This window comes from Rattus norvegicus, chromosome X (assembly GCF_021556685.1).
Source record: "Rattus norvegicus strain SHRSP/BbbUtx chromosome X, alternate assembly SHRSP_T2T, whole genome shotgun sequence".
Lineage (NCBI taxonomy): Eukaryota > Metazoa > Chordata > Mammalia > Rodentia > Muridae > Rattus > Rattus norvegicus.
In genome coordinates, this window is record NC_141554.1 from 125,632,016 (window position 1) to 125,647,061 (window position 15,046).

General features: G+C 41.7%; 1 non-coding gene across 1 annotated transcript; it reads right to left on the reverse strand.

Moving 5' to 3' along the window:
• Positions 1-1,245: 1,245 nt before the first annotated feature.
• Positions 1,246-1,384, reverse strand: LOC120099475 (small nucleolar RNA SNORA48). The gene has a single exon (XR_015647214.1). It is a non-coding gene; the product is annotated as a small nucleolar RNA SNORA48 (small nucleolar RNA).
• Between the last annotated feature and the right edge of the window lie 13,662 nt (positions 1,385-15,046).

Sequence of the window (15,046 nt, forward strand, 5' to 3'; positions counted from 1 at the left end):
TCCATGGGTAGTAAAGGGGGAATGGGGAAGGACATCAACCCTACACCCACACCACTTCGTGGAAGATTATTAGTGGGGGCCAGTTCTCCTGCATGCTCACTGACCCTCGGGCCTGGCTCACCTACTCTCCCTCAACCAGGGCCAGCAGCACTACCATGCTGCCCAGGTGAGGTACAGGCCCTGCTCTCCTTAGTGCTTTAGCTAGTGAGGGATAGGAACAGCTCTCCTGTTCTCAGGACCACAGAAAAACCAGATCTCCCTACTGGTACAGGTGATGAGGGGCAATGAGGAAGACATCACCTACTCCCAGCACCCAAACTACCTAGTGGGAGACTAATGGCAGGGCCAGCTCTCCCAGCATTCAAGCTCAGGTTTGCTCACCTGTGCCACTGCCAGCAGGGTCAGCTCAGCTATGCTATAATTAAGCGAGGTGCAGAGCCCACTCTCCCAAGTCCTGCAGCTAGTGATGGAAAGGGCTATCTCTCCCTCGCTCATGACCCTGTGGGCAGCTTTCAAGATTGTGGGAGGTGAGGAGTGGTGGAGTGGGGCATCACCTCTATTCCTGTGCCACATCATAGAAGACAAGTGGTGAGGCCAGCTCTCCCACACACACTCACATCTTCGGGGCCACCAACTCACCCATAACCCTGCCACAGGATTGGCTCCACTGTGCAGCCTGGGTGAAGCACAAGACCTCCTCTCCCAGTGCTGCATCCCAAGTGAGAAACGGGGTCAGCTCTCCAGAATGCTACATCCAGTGAGGGGCAGGGCCAGTTATGCACAACCTCTGGACATACATATGGTCCCTACTGGCTTGCAGTAGTGATGGCCTCAGATATAGCCCTCCGTGGCAGCACTGGCTAGGGCCTCACTGCAGCCCAGGTGACAGGGCTGGCCATTTGCAACAGGCGACTATTCCCTACCCTGGAGGCTCCAGTTCCATCTCTCTTCTTTATTCTTAAGCTGCTCCACTTCTTTTTTCCATCGGACACCACATACTGGCACATTCTGGTGGCTCCAGCAGCAGGTTGACCTTGAAGCTGGTAGGCCCCTGTGACATCCTCTATCTGTGGTGCATGACTTAGTGGCAAGTGGGTGTCTATAGCTTGTCTCTGCCATGCACTAGAGGGCAGGTCTGTGAGTGGCATGGCAGTCCTCTGGTCTCTGTTGTTGTCTCCTCCTCCTCCTCCTCCTCCTCTTCCTCCTCCTCCTCTTCCTCCTCCTCTTCATCCTCCCTCTTCATTTGTATGAATCCTAGGCATAAGACAGATTTGGATACCAAGCCAGGCATCAAGCTAGGATGAACAAAGGACTGCCTTCTGCTCTGCCCTGACTGGTAGAAAAACACCACCACCAAGGTGTCTTTTGCCCATTGCCAGGAAAGTTTTCATTTTTTAATGGCTCAGTAGTAAAGTAGCTCATTATGTAAATGTACCACATTTTCTTTATCCATTCTTCTGTTGAGGGACATCTAGGTTGCTTCCAGTTTTTACCTATTATGACTGCAGCAGCAATGAACACGTTTGAGCAAGTGTTCTTATAGGAGGACAAAGCTTCCTTTGGATATATGCCCCAATGTAGTAGAGCTGGACTTTGAGGTACATTGATTCCCATCTTCCTGAGGAACCACCACACTGATTTCTGTACAAAGTGATTACTGTGTAGAGTGGCTGGAGAAATCTGCACACACCCACACTAGCAATAGCTGATTGTTTCCCTTACTCCACATCCTAGCCAACATGAGCTACCTTTGCTCATTTCTTGCTTTGTTGATCATCGTCGTGCTGATGGATGTAAGATGAAATCTCAAATAGTTTTGCTTTGCATCTCCCTGATGGCTAAGGATGTTGACCATTTCTTTAACTGTTTCTCAGCCTTTTGAGATCCCCCTCTTGAGAATTCTGTATGTATTAATTGGGTTATTTGCTTTCTTGATATCTAGTTTCTTGAGTTCTTTATATACCTCGAATATTAACCCTCTATTAGATGTGGGTTGATTAAATATATATTAAATATTTCCCCATTCTATAGGCTTCCACTTTGTCTAGTCTTTTACCATACAGAAGTTTTTCCGTTTCATGAGGTCCCATTTATTAATTGTTAATCTCAGTGCTTGTGTTAACAGTGTTCTGTTCAAAAAGTCTTTTCGTGTGCCAATGAGTTCAAGGTTATTTCCCACTCTCTTGTCTCAGGTTTAGTATATCTGGTTTTATGTTGAGGTCTTTGATCCATTTGGAGTTAATTTTTTTGTGTAAGGTGATAATTATGGCTCTATTTTAATTCTTTTACATACTGCCATCCAATTTGACCAGCACCATTCATGGAAGATAAATGGCTGTGTGTATTTATGACTCTTTTATCAAAAACAAGATATCCATAGGTATGTGGATTTAGAGATAGGAAAACTCTAATCAACAAGCTAACGATCAAAAACCAGTGCGACTCTGTCTCAAATAAATAAATAATAAATAAAATAATTAATAAAGTAATAAATAAATATATATATGTGTGTGTGTATGTATGGGTGTGCACATGATAAGTTTTCATTTGGAGTCTATTTTGTCAGATAGTAAAATGGTCACAGAAGAACTGCCTTAATATATGACTTGTTCTTTTCTCCTTGCAACTTTTAATACTTTTCTTTCTTCATAGATTTATTTGTTTCCTCTTCAAGGACCTCTATCATATAAAGGCTATTTTAAGGTCTTTTTCTTGTGCTTCAGCTGTGTTGTAATACTCAGGACCTGCTCTGTTAGGGTTTCTGGGCTCTATTGGGGACATATTGTTCTGGCTCTTTTTTTTTTCTTTTTTTCGGAGCTGGGGACCGAACCCAGGGCCTTGCGCTTGCTAGGCAAGTGCTCTACCACTGAGCTAAATCCCCAACCCCTTGTTCTGGCTCTTATTGATTGTGTTTCATCTGGGTTTTGAGGAGAGTGTAATTCTGGGTGCTGATATCCAGTCTTGTCTTGTTGGGTGGGTGTTTATTCCATTGGTTTCTGTTGTCCTCCTCAGTTCTTAAAAGGATGTGGCAACTGTGAGTTGCCCGGTAGGAAATTCTTCTGGGTTCCTAATATATAAGACCACTGAGGGCCCAAGGGAAAATGTGTTTCTGTGTATTGGGAACTAACAATTGAATAAGAACGGGCTAGGAATTGGGGACAGGTGGCGCTGAAGGAATCCACTGAAGGGAGGAAAGGAAGTCATGTTCCACCGGGAACTGTTTAGTCCTCTGGAAATGGGAGCACAGATTAAGAAGAGGCTGCATCAAGTGATCTGCTATACAAGTGGGGATGAGACTGGAGGGTTGGTCCTGGAGGAAAAGGAGAGGTTAAGATCTACAATTATCCTACCTACTTCCTGGCTGGAGTAACCTGTGGGTTCCCAGGACACCAGTCTTTTTTTTAATTGGATACATTTAAATTTACATTTCAAATGTTATCCCCTTTCCTGGTTTCCTGTCCATAAACACCCATCCCATCCCCCTTCCACTTCTTCTATGAGGGTGCTCCCCCACTCATCCACCCACCCCTTCCCACCTCTACACCCTGACATTCCCCTACACTGGTGGGGTCCAGCCTTGGCAGGACCAAGGGCTTTTCCTTCCATTGGTGCCTAACAAGGCCGTCCTCTGCTACATATGAACCTGGAGCCATGGGTCTGTCCATGTGTACTCTTTGGATGGTGATTTAGTCACTGGAAGCTTGGGTTGCTTGGCATTGTTGTTCTTATGGGGTTTCAAGTCCCTTCAGCTCTTTCAGTCCTTTCTCTGATTCCTTCAACGGGGGTCCAGTTCTCAGTGCAGTGGTTGGCTGCTAGCATTTGCCTCTGTATTTAACATGCTCCAGCTGAGCCTCTCAGGAGACAGCTATATCAGGTTCCTATCAGCGTGCACTTCTTGGCTTCATCAATATTGTCTAGGTTTGGTGGCTGAAAGTTGAAATACAACCCCACCCCCAGAAGAAGAAAAAAAAATAGGCCTGAGACCTGAACAGAGAGTTCTCAAAAGAAGTGGAAGTGGCTAAGGAATGACTCAAAAGTTGTTCATGATGCCTAGCAATTAGGCAAATGCAAATCAAAACAACACCAAGGTTTCATCTTAGCTCAGTCAGAAGGGCCAAGATCAACAAAACAACCAACAACAATGTATCCCAGGATGGCTCATTAAGTCCGGCTTTCAGTTTTCAGCCACTTACTTAATTTGAAATCCCAAAGTCCTCTATATTTTTCTGAAAAACAACATGGTCAGGCTTATCACAGCAATAACCCACTTCCTAGTACCAACTCCTGTCTTAATTACTTTTTTGATTGCTGTGAAAAGATACCACAACCTATATACAGTCACCAAGACTAGATAAGACTGATGAAGCTAAGAAGGGCATGCTCACAGGAACTGGATATAGACGTCTCCTAAGAGACATAGCCAGAGCATGACAAATACAGAGGCGAATGCTAGCAGCAAACCATGTGAACTGAAAATGGGGTCCCCATTGGAGGAATCAGAGAAAGGACTGAAAGAGCTGAAGGGTTTTTGCAACCCCATAAGAACAACAACAGCAACCAACCAGAGCTCCCAGGGACTAAATCACCACCCAAAGAGTACACATGGTCAGACCCATGGCTCCAGCTGCATATGTAGCAGAGAATGGCCTTGTTGGGCAACAATGGGAGGAGAAGCCCTTGGTCCTGTTGGGGGGGCAGGAAGAGGGGATAGATCTTCTTATAGAAGAAGGGGGAAAGGATGGGATAGGAGGCTTATGTCCAGGAAACCAGGAAAAGGAATAACATTTGAAATGTAAATAAAAAATATCCAATAATAAAAAAGATACCACAACCAAGGAACTTGTTAAAAAAAAAAAGACATGCTTTGTTTGGAACTTACAGTTTCAGAGGGGTAAAGTCTGTGACCATCCTGGCAGGGAGTAGGCCACAGGCTAGCAGTCATGGTACTAAGAGTAGTCCCTGAGAGCTTATATCTTGATCCATAGGCATGAAGCAAAGAGAGCTAGCTACTCCCAGGTTTGGGCTTTTGGACGCTTAGACCCTACCATCAATGATACACATTCTCCAACAAGACCGTACTTCCTAATCTTTCTCAAACAATTCCAACAACTGGGGACAAAGAATTCAAATAAATGAGGCTATGGGGGCCATTCTCATTGAAACCACCACACACATGCACATGCACATGCGCACCCACACACACAGAAATATCCTTTCACTGAGTGGAATTCTGTATATATCTATCTGTTAGGTCCAGTTGTTTTATAATGTTTGGTTTGTCTGCTTCTTTAGTGATCCTCTTCATACATATTGTGTTATTGAGGTAAGAATTTGAAAGTTTTAACTACTATTCTAAAACTATATTCTTTTCAATTTTGTCAGAGTTTTAACTCAGCATTGTGTTGTTTGCTGCATATACATTTATGATTATTAGGAGAGATCAGGAGTGATAAATTGATCTTATAAAGTGTCAAGGGTTTCGAGACCCTGTGGAATTCTTTCACGGAGGTTACACATCAAATATCCTGCCTATCAGATATTTACATTATGATCCAAAATTACAGTTATAAAGTAGAAACGAAAATAATTTTATGGTTGGAGTCATTACAACATACGGGACTTATTAAAGGGTTGTAGCATTAGAAAGGTTAAGAACCTCTGCTATAAAAATCTACTAATAAACTTGCTTAGGAAATATTAAGTTACATATAGTAAAATTTAGCCAAAGAAGGCTGCTTACAATATAACTCAAGGCTGAGTAGCATACTGACTGACTAGACTTGTTAGAGACTGTAGGACAGAAAATTTTGTACACCTAACATAATTGAAGTTGCAGCTTTAAGAGGGCGACTGGGTAACAGCTGTCATCAAGTCCTGGGCTGCCATCAGAACCTGGTTCTCTCAGAAAGGCATAATTCTTCCAAGAATGAATGATGACCCTAGTAGTAACTGTTTGAAGAGAACAACACTGGTTTATTGAAAAAGTAATCAGAAGCCGAATGTATGAATGGCTGGCTCTGAAGCCAGAAGTCCCTGATGTATCAAGTGAGAGTCCAGAGAAAGAAGGTGAAATAGTTAAGGCTGAAGTAAGGAAGGTGAAAGAAAAGGAAGAGGGAGTAGATTGACAGTGTTAGAACAATTAGTGGCGGGGAAGAGGGGCTCAGATTGGCTTTGGGTTTTGCAGGTCATTGGCAAGACTTCTGTTTAACCTTTCAATGTACTGTACGACCACTGAGCTCTCTGGAAGCAAAATTTTCCACTCTCTGAGCTCCATTCTAGTCTTGAGTTGGGAGCCCACGCTACAGCATGCAGGGATCTTTGCTCAAACCCAAACGGAGACCCGCGTCAAAGCAGAAGGCCAGCAGTCACATCTGCAGAGTGCCCTAGACATCCTGCTGGTAACCCGCTAAGGCTGCCCACTGGCCCACAGAGTGAGGATAACAAGGTGGCCTTCACTACCTTCTCCCCGGATCACAGCCTCGTTGGCCAGGGTCTAAGAACCTGCCCTGAGGCCTGTGCTGGGCTGGCAAGAGGAGCAAAATCACCTGGAAACATCCAGGGGCTAGGTGATCCACCAAACATGACAGTTCAGGGAACAGGTAACTCTGTTCAGAGAAAATACAGAAAAGGATTTCAAGCCTGTCCTTTTTATCCACCCCACCTTTTTTTGATTGTGCAAATCAGTCCTGGGTCTACTCTCCAGAACTATAGAAGTCACACCAAGGAGTCAGAGCCAGACACAGGGATTTGTGAGCATGAAGTTCTAACTCTGTAGTCAACATATTACAAAGTAAAGTCAACATGTCTGTTGGCCCATTCCCGTTGCTATGAGCATGCTAAAATTGATGACAGAACATCTTTTGCAGGAGATGCTCCCTCCTTAGAGCACACATTGTTGTTTAACACTTTGGTCTGACCATAATGTTTCCTAGGGAGTGTAAGATAGTCTCGGAGAGACAGAGCTACAATGCAAACACCGAAAACTAGGGCTGATTCTCACCTTCACAGGCTATCCTGGTCTGGTTTTAGAACTCAGAACATTTCCTTCTTCAAATCACTTTGAATATGACCTCTACTGTTCTATACTTCAGAAATTATTTCTATATTGTGCTGGAGGTTCACTTCAGGGCCATGCATGTGCTAGGTAAGCATTCTTGGAGTAAAATACAACACTAATCTTCATAGATTATTTTCCATCGAAGTAGAAAAATTAGTTACTGCTGGTATTAACTATGGCAAAGCAAACTGAAATGGTCAACTTACTGAAAGGAATTTGTTATGGTGCCCAGTTCTACCCTGTGTTTGTCACACATAAGCCACTTAGTGTTTCTGCTGGGGGCTGTGCGTCCTGAGTATGCACACCTTGGCAGAAAACACTTTATGCTTTGCTAATTGTTCTTTGCATATCCCCTAGCTTATTTTTTCTGCTCTTTTGGATTATAAAGGGCAACAAATATTTAAAAACAACTGTAACACAAAAGACAACAAGCAGACTAAAAATCAACAACACAGATTCATCTCTCCTTCTTTTGTTAACTTTTCTTTAAGGAGCTACACCCACAATGTCGCAGCAATGTGACAGCCTGAACATGACCTGAACAAGAACAATAAAAGAAGTGGGCAGGAGAAAGTCCATAGGCCCCAACTCTACACAAAGAACTATAGGCAATAGAGTAAAGCTGGGAGCAAGAGAAACAGTCTCCCCAGGGAAGAGCACACCAATTGTTTATTCAATACTGAATGGTCAGCACTGGGTACATACATGTAGGTGGCTATACAGACTGAGCAGGTTATACTTAGGAATATGTATTTATATCCATATATAATATATATGTATGTGTACATAAATATAAACAATTAATGAAAGAGAGGTCATGAATTTGAAGGAAAGTAGAAACAATTATTTAGGAGGAGAGTGAAGGGTGAATTATTGTACTTATAATCTCAAAAATAAAACAAAAAGAAACATTTAATTAACTATAAGAAATCACAGCTGCCAAGTTAATTGTTTTGTTTATATTTTTAAATATAGCAGTATCTGGGGACAGGATTCTGCTTTATTTACCTTATTTTATGTGTAAGAGTGTTTTGTCTGCTTGTATGTCTGTGCACCATTGTGTGCCTGAAGCCTGAGGGGCCAGAAGAGAGCACCAGGTACCCTGGAACTGGTTATGAGCCATCACCCATGTGCTGGCACCTGAACTTATATCCCCTGGTAAAGCAACAGTTAGTGTTCTTAACCGCTGAGCCATCTCTTTAGGCACAGTGAAATTAATCTCATTATAGGCAGTGACCTGGTTTTAATTTAGGAAATCCGCGGCTTATAGAGAGAGTTTTGTTTTTATTTCAGCGATGCTTCCGTTTTCCAGAATGTCACCTTTGTAAAATTATACTGCTAAATTTTAGTTTGCTTATCTTAATAGTATGCAATAATGAATTTTGGGGTTTTGGTTGCTTTGGTGTTGCTGCTGCAAATATACATGGCTTGCAGGCAACTAGGATGTATGTGGCAATCTCATAAACAAATGAACTATTAGCTGGGTGTAGTGGCACATGTATTTAATCTCAAAAATTGGAAGCCAGAAACAGGTAGATCTCTGTGAATTCTAGAGAAGTCTGATCTACATAGCAAATTGTAGGACAGCTATGTGGAGAGACCTTGTGAAAAAAATCTTTAACTATTAATGAGATAAATATCAGTTAAGAAATATCCTGGGGTCAATGGCCAGTGCAAAATGATTAGCTTGCTCTGTGGTTTGAAATGCTTGCCAAGTCGGGTAAAGGGGCAGTTATGGTCAGGGTGGCTACTGTTACATCAAGTGTTCTTCATGCTGCCTTACTCCTGTAGAACTTTCAAGCTACTAAACAATACAAAAAAACTACATGGGATGGCATGAAATTGAGGAAATACTGTTAGGCATAATAATGGTATGGCAACTCTGTTTTTTCAAATAGAATCTATCTTGTATAGGAATGTGAGAAACTACAGATGAGTAAAAAGATTGATTTCAGTCCGGAAGATGGTAACAACCTTCCACAGGCTGATAATAGTTCAGGATCAGCACTGTTTTCCAGAGAAATAATTATATAATCTCTCTACTTTTACATGTAATTTAACTTTTTTCCATAATAAAAATTAAATGGGTCAGAGACAGCCCCTACTCCCTCTGTTAGAATTCCCACAAGAGCATACCACTCAACTGTAGCATAAATGCAGAGGACCTAGGTCAGACTCCTCCAGGCTCCCTAATCTCTGCCAGTTCCCATTAGTCCCAGTCATTTGATTCTGTGGGCCATGTTCTCATGGTGTCCCTGACCCCTCTGGCTCCTCTGATCCATCCTGCCCCTCCTCCACAGGACTCTCTGAGCTTCTTCTAATATTTGGCTGTGGGACTCTGCATCTGCTCCCATCAGCTGCTGGATGAAGTCTCTGTAGTCTATCAGGTGACCATTATTATTCTAGGCTCCAGTTCCAGAACACTCTGCAGGCAGGACAAACTGTAGGCTGAAAGTTTTGTGACTGGATTGGTGTCCCAATCCCCCCATTTGAGACCTTGCCTGTTTGCAGAAGATGGCCAATTCGGTCTCCCTGCCCCCCATTACTAGGAGTAATATACTCTAGTATATACCATGGACTTGCCATTGAACTAGGTTTCTACCTTGCCCATGAGATGTCCCCTAATTCTTTTAGTCTTTTCTCCAAGTATTTCCTCCCTTCCCGACACCTGATTCTTCCTGCTCCTAATCTCACCCTCCCCTAGTCCACCTTGAATTCTATTCTACTTCCCCTTCCCAGGGAGGGCCTTGAGTTTCTCCTTAAGCCCTCCTTGTAATTTAGCCTCTCTCTGCTTGTGGGACCCTTTTCCTCCTACTGGATGCCTTGTCCATCCTTGATGCAATGGTATATGCCAGGTCTTATCATAGATAGGTTGTTATAATGTGATTACTTTATTTCCCTCGGAGGCCTCCTCTTTTCTATGAGGAGGTGGAGGTGTGGGTAGACGTGCATCTGGAGGAGGTGGAAAGGAGAGACTAGGGGAAGGGGAGGTGAAGTGAAAATTTCTGGTTTCATTGGAGACTCAGTTGTGTCCTGTGATGTTTTTCCGGAAACTGTCTTATGACAGAATGTTTTTGCTGAAGCAGTCAGGGAGAGGATGTTTTGTTGAGAACAGACATGTTTTTCCAGAAGCAGCCTAAAAAAAGGGCATGTGATGTTTTGCTAGATCTGAACCTTGAGAGAACACGGTTATAAATATAACCCAATAGACAATGGACAAGACTTTGTGGTATTGGTTTGCCTTGCCCCTGTTTGCTAGTCATCGTTTGTTGTGACTTCATAGACAAATGCCACCAAAGAACTTCTGGTGGTGTTCCAGTGGCTTCTTGCCTCTTCTGCAGACTCGAGCTGATTGACAGAGTCTCATAGTATCTTCTGGATCCAACTGCTGTTGCTGATTCGTGAATGGTGTTTGTGAGTGGACCGAGCTACTGCTGCTGAACTGCTAATACCCTGACATTGCAGATTGGATTTGCTGCTGGAAAGAACTATTTTTAAACAGGTGCACATCTGTTTTTGCCCTATTAACCTTTCCTTTCCACTACCTCTGGTGGGTGGTGGGCTAGAAGAGAGAATAAAGCATATAAGTACCCTTATTAAAAGTAGGTTTTAAAAAAAATCTAAGCATACAGGGAGAAAGATCATACTATGGTCAAGATGTAATGTGAGAAGGATTTTAAAAGGGAAAAATTAAATAAAAAGGTAGCCATCTGTAATTTTAACATTTTCCTTGGCTTCTATTTTTTTGCACTTCATCTGCAAATTTAAACACATTATAATTGATAAATAGTACCTCAAAAGCCTCTATACCTTTGAGTACTTTGAATGTACACATCTTGCCTCAGTTGTTGCTAGAAATGTTTTCACATCTGTTGCTAATTCAGAATCTATTTTTTATATGTTGGGGCATCTTTTGGGTATATGCCCAAGAGAGGTATAGCTGGATCCTCAGGCAGTTCAATGTCCAATTTTCTGAGGATTCTCCAGACTGATTTCCAGAATGGTTGTACCAGTTTGCAATCCCACCAACAATGGAGGAGTGTTCCTCTTCCTCCACATCCTCGCCAGCATCTGTTGTCCCCTGAGCTTTTGATCTTAGCCATTCTCACTGGTGTGAGGTGAAATCTCAGGGTTGTTTTGATTTGCATTTCCCTTATGACTAAAGATGTTGAACATTTCTTTAGGTGTTTCTCAGCCATTCGGCATTCCTCAGCTGTGAATTCTATGTTTAGCTCTGAACCCCATTTTTTTGGTTCTTTTTTTCGGAGCTGGGGACCGAACCCAGGGCCTTGTGCTTCCTAGGCAAGCGCTCTACCACAGAGCTAAATCCCCAACCCCAGAACCCCATTTTTTAATAGGGTTATTTGTTTCCCTGCGGTCTAACTTCTTGAGTTCTTTGTATATTTTGGATATAAGGCCTCTATCTGTTGTAGGATTGGTAAAGATCTTTTCCCAATCTGTTGGTTGCCGTTTTGTCCTAACCACCGTGTCCTTTGCCTTACAGAAGCTTTGTAGTTTTATGAGATCCCATTTGTCGATTCTTGATCTTAGAGCGTAAGCCATTGGTGTTTTGTTTAGGAAATTTTTTCCAGTGCCCATGTGTTCCAGATGCTTCCCTAGTTTTTCTTCTATTAGTTTGAGTGTGTCTGGTTTGATGTGGAGGTCCTTGATCCACTTGGACTTAAGCTTTGTACAGGGTGATAAGCATGGATCGATCTGCATTCTTCTACATGTTGACCTCCAGTTGAACCAGCACCATTTGCTGAAAATGCTATCTTTTTTCCATTTGATGGTTTTGGCTCCTTTGTCAAAAATCAAGTGACCATAGGTGTGTGGGTTCATTTCTGGGTCTTCAATTCTATTCCATTGGTCTATCTGTCTGTCTCTGTACCAATACCATGCAGTTTTTATCACTATTGCTCTGTAATACTGCTTGAGTTCAGGGATAGTGATTCCCCCTGAAGTCCTTTTATTGTTGAGGATAGCTTTAGCTATCCTGGGTTTTTTGTTATTCCAGATGAATTTGCAAATTGTTCTGTCTAACTCTTTGAAGAATTGGATTGGTATTTTGATGGGGATTGCATTGAATCTGTAGATTGCTTTTGGTAAAATGGCCATTTTTACTATATTAATCCTGCCAATCCATGAGCATGGGAGATCTTTCCATCTTCTGAGGTCTTCTTCAATTTCCTTCTTCAGTGTCTTGTAGTTCTTATTGTACAGATCTTTTACTTGCTTGGTTAAAGTCACACCGAGGTACTTTATATTATTTGGGTCTATTATGAAGGGTGTCGTTTCCCTAATTTCTTTCTCGGCTTGTTTCTCTTTTGTGTAGAGGAAGGCTACTGATTTCTTTGAGTTAATTTTATACCCAGCCACTTTGCTGAAGTTGTTTATCAGCTTTAGTAGTTCTCTGGTGGAACTTTTGGGATCACTTAAATATACTATCATATCATCTGCAAACAGTGATATTTTGACTTCTTCTTTTCCGATCTGTATCCCCTTGACCTCCTTTTGTTGTCTGATTGCTCTGGCTAGAACTTCAAGAACTATATTGAATAAGTAGGGAGAGAGTGGGCAGCCTTGTCTAGTCCCTGATTTTAGTGGGATTGCTTCGAGTTTCTCTCCATTTAGTTTAATGTTAGCAACTGGTTTGCTGTATATGGCTTTTACTATGTTCAGGTATGGGCCTTGAATTCCTATTCTCTCCAGGACTTTTATCATGAAGGGGTGTTGAATTTTGTCAAATGCTTTCTCAGCGTCTAATGAAATGATCATGTGGTTTTGTTCTTTCAGTTTGTTTATATAATGGATCACGTTGATGGTTTTCCGTATATTAAACCATCCCTGCATGCCTGGGATGAAGCCTACTTGACCTAGAGCTTATAGTAGGTATTAGAAACTACAGGGAATTTCTACTGACCTACTTAGTGAAGGCCAGGACTCAGGAGGCAGAGGTAGGTCAGTCTCTGAGTTCAAGGCCAGCCTGGTCTATAGACTAAGTTCCAGAACAGTCAAATCTATACAGAGAGACCTTGTCTCAGAAAAACAAAACAAAAAACAAAAACCTATTTAGTAAGATATTTTGGTTCAGTAGGTGAATGTCTTTATAAAGAGATACATATAGAAATATTTAGCATGAATGCATAAGAACATTTATAATTCACTTTGAATAGCTCAGCAAAAACCTCACAATTCAAGTAAATATATCAAAATGCTAACAGATATTAAACCAAAACAATAAATATGTAGTTTAAATATATTCATTTTGCTTTTTTTGAAAAATGGAAAAATAAAAAGAGGAACTGAGCATAGTGCTTCACAAACACCTGTAATCCCAACTACCAAGGAGGTTCAAGACCAGCCTGGGTAACATACTAAAACCCAATTTAAGAAAGAAATTAGAGAGTAGTGATGGAAGGAAGAAAGAACAGGGAGAGGAACGAGGAGGAGAATGAAGAGGAATAGGTGGAGGAAGATGAAAGAGAAGAAAAAGGGAAAGGAAGAAAAGAATGGGAAAGAAAAAGAGAAAAAGGAAATAGTATATGTGTGTAATATATATATACATATATACATATACATTATATTCAGTGTAGTAGATGCGAAAGATGTATAACGATATGAACACAATCTGAAACAACAGAGAGAAGCGTGGGTGCTTGAGATATCTAAGCAGCCTTAAAACCAAAGTGATTTGGAAACAGTAATTGAGGAAAGGTTGACAGGAAAAAGGTGACTCTTAAACTAGTTGCCTTTTAACTCTGTTTATTACAAAAGTACCACATGTCCATTGCTGCAGAGAGTAAGCCAAGTTGGATGTAGGCCTGACTGGCTCTGGAGGCAGAAATCCCTGATGTACCAAGTGAGAGTCCAAAGAAAAGAGGTTAAAGAGTTAAGGAGAGAAAGAATCCACTCATCCAGGCATCTGGATGAAGACTCTCACCAGCAAGAATCCCAGCACAATTCACAACTGAAGACTGTCTCCCTCCGCAGCCATAAACCTGAAATTGTCTTGCAAGTTCAGCAAAAATCCCAATAAAGGCATGGTATTGGTATTGGAACAAACAGGTTGATCAATGGAATTGAATCGGAGACCGTGGAATAAACGTGCACACTTGTGGACACTTGATCTTTCACAAAGATGCCAAAACTATACAATGGAAAATATAAAGCTTCAACAGATGGTGCTGGTCTAACTGCATGTCTGGTTGTAAAAGAATGCAAATAGATCCATATTTAACACCCTGCACAAAACTTCCTTCCAAATGGATCAAGGACCTCAACATAAAGCCAGATACACTTAATCTAATAAAACAGAAAGTGAGAAATAGCCTTGGACTCGCTGGTACAGGAGAAAATTTCCTGAACAGAATAACAATGGCCCAGGTTCTAATATCAACAATTGATAAATGAGACCTCATGAAACAGAAAAGCTTCTGTAAGGCAAAGGACACTGTCAAGAGGACAAAACAATCACCTACAGATTGGGAAAAGATCTTCACCAACTCTACATCTGACAGAGGGCAAATACCCAAAATTTATAAAGAAATCAAGAAATTAGACACCCACAGTCCAAATAACCCAATTTTAAAATGGAGTACAGAGATAAACAGAGAATTCTCCACACAGAAATCTCAGATGGCCAAGAAGCACTTAGAGAAATGTTCAAATCTTTAGTCAGCAGGGAAATGCAAATCAAAACAACTATGAGATTCCAGTTTACACTGATCAGAATGACTAAGATCAAAAAATCAAGTCATAGCACATGGCTGGTGAGGATGTAGAACAACGGAAGATTCCTCCATTGTTAGTGAGAGTGCAATCTTGTACAACCACTCTGGAAATCAATCTGGAGGTTCCTCAGAAAATTGGCAATAGTTCTACCTGAAAAACCAGCTATAACATACCTGGGCATGTACCCAAAAGATGCCCCACTACTCCACAACGACAATTGCTCCACTATGTTCATAGCAGTTTTATTCATAATAG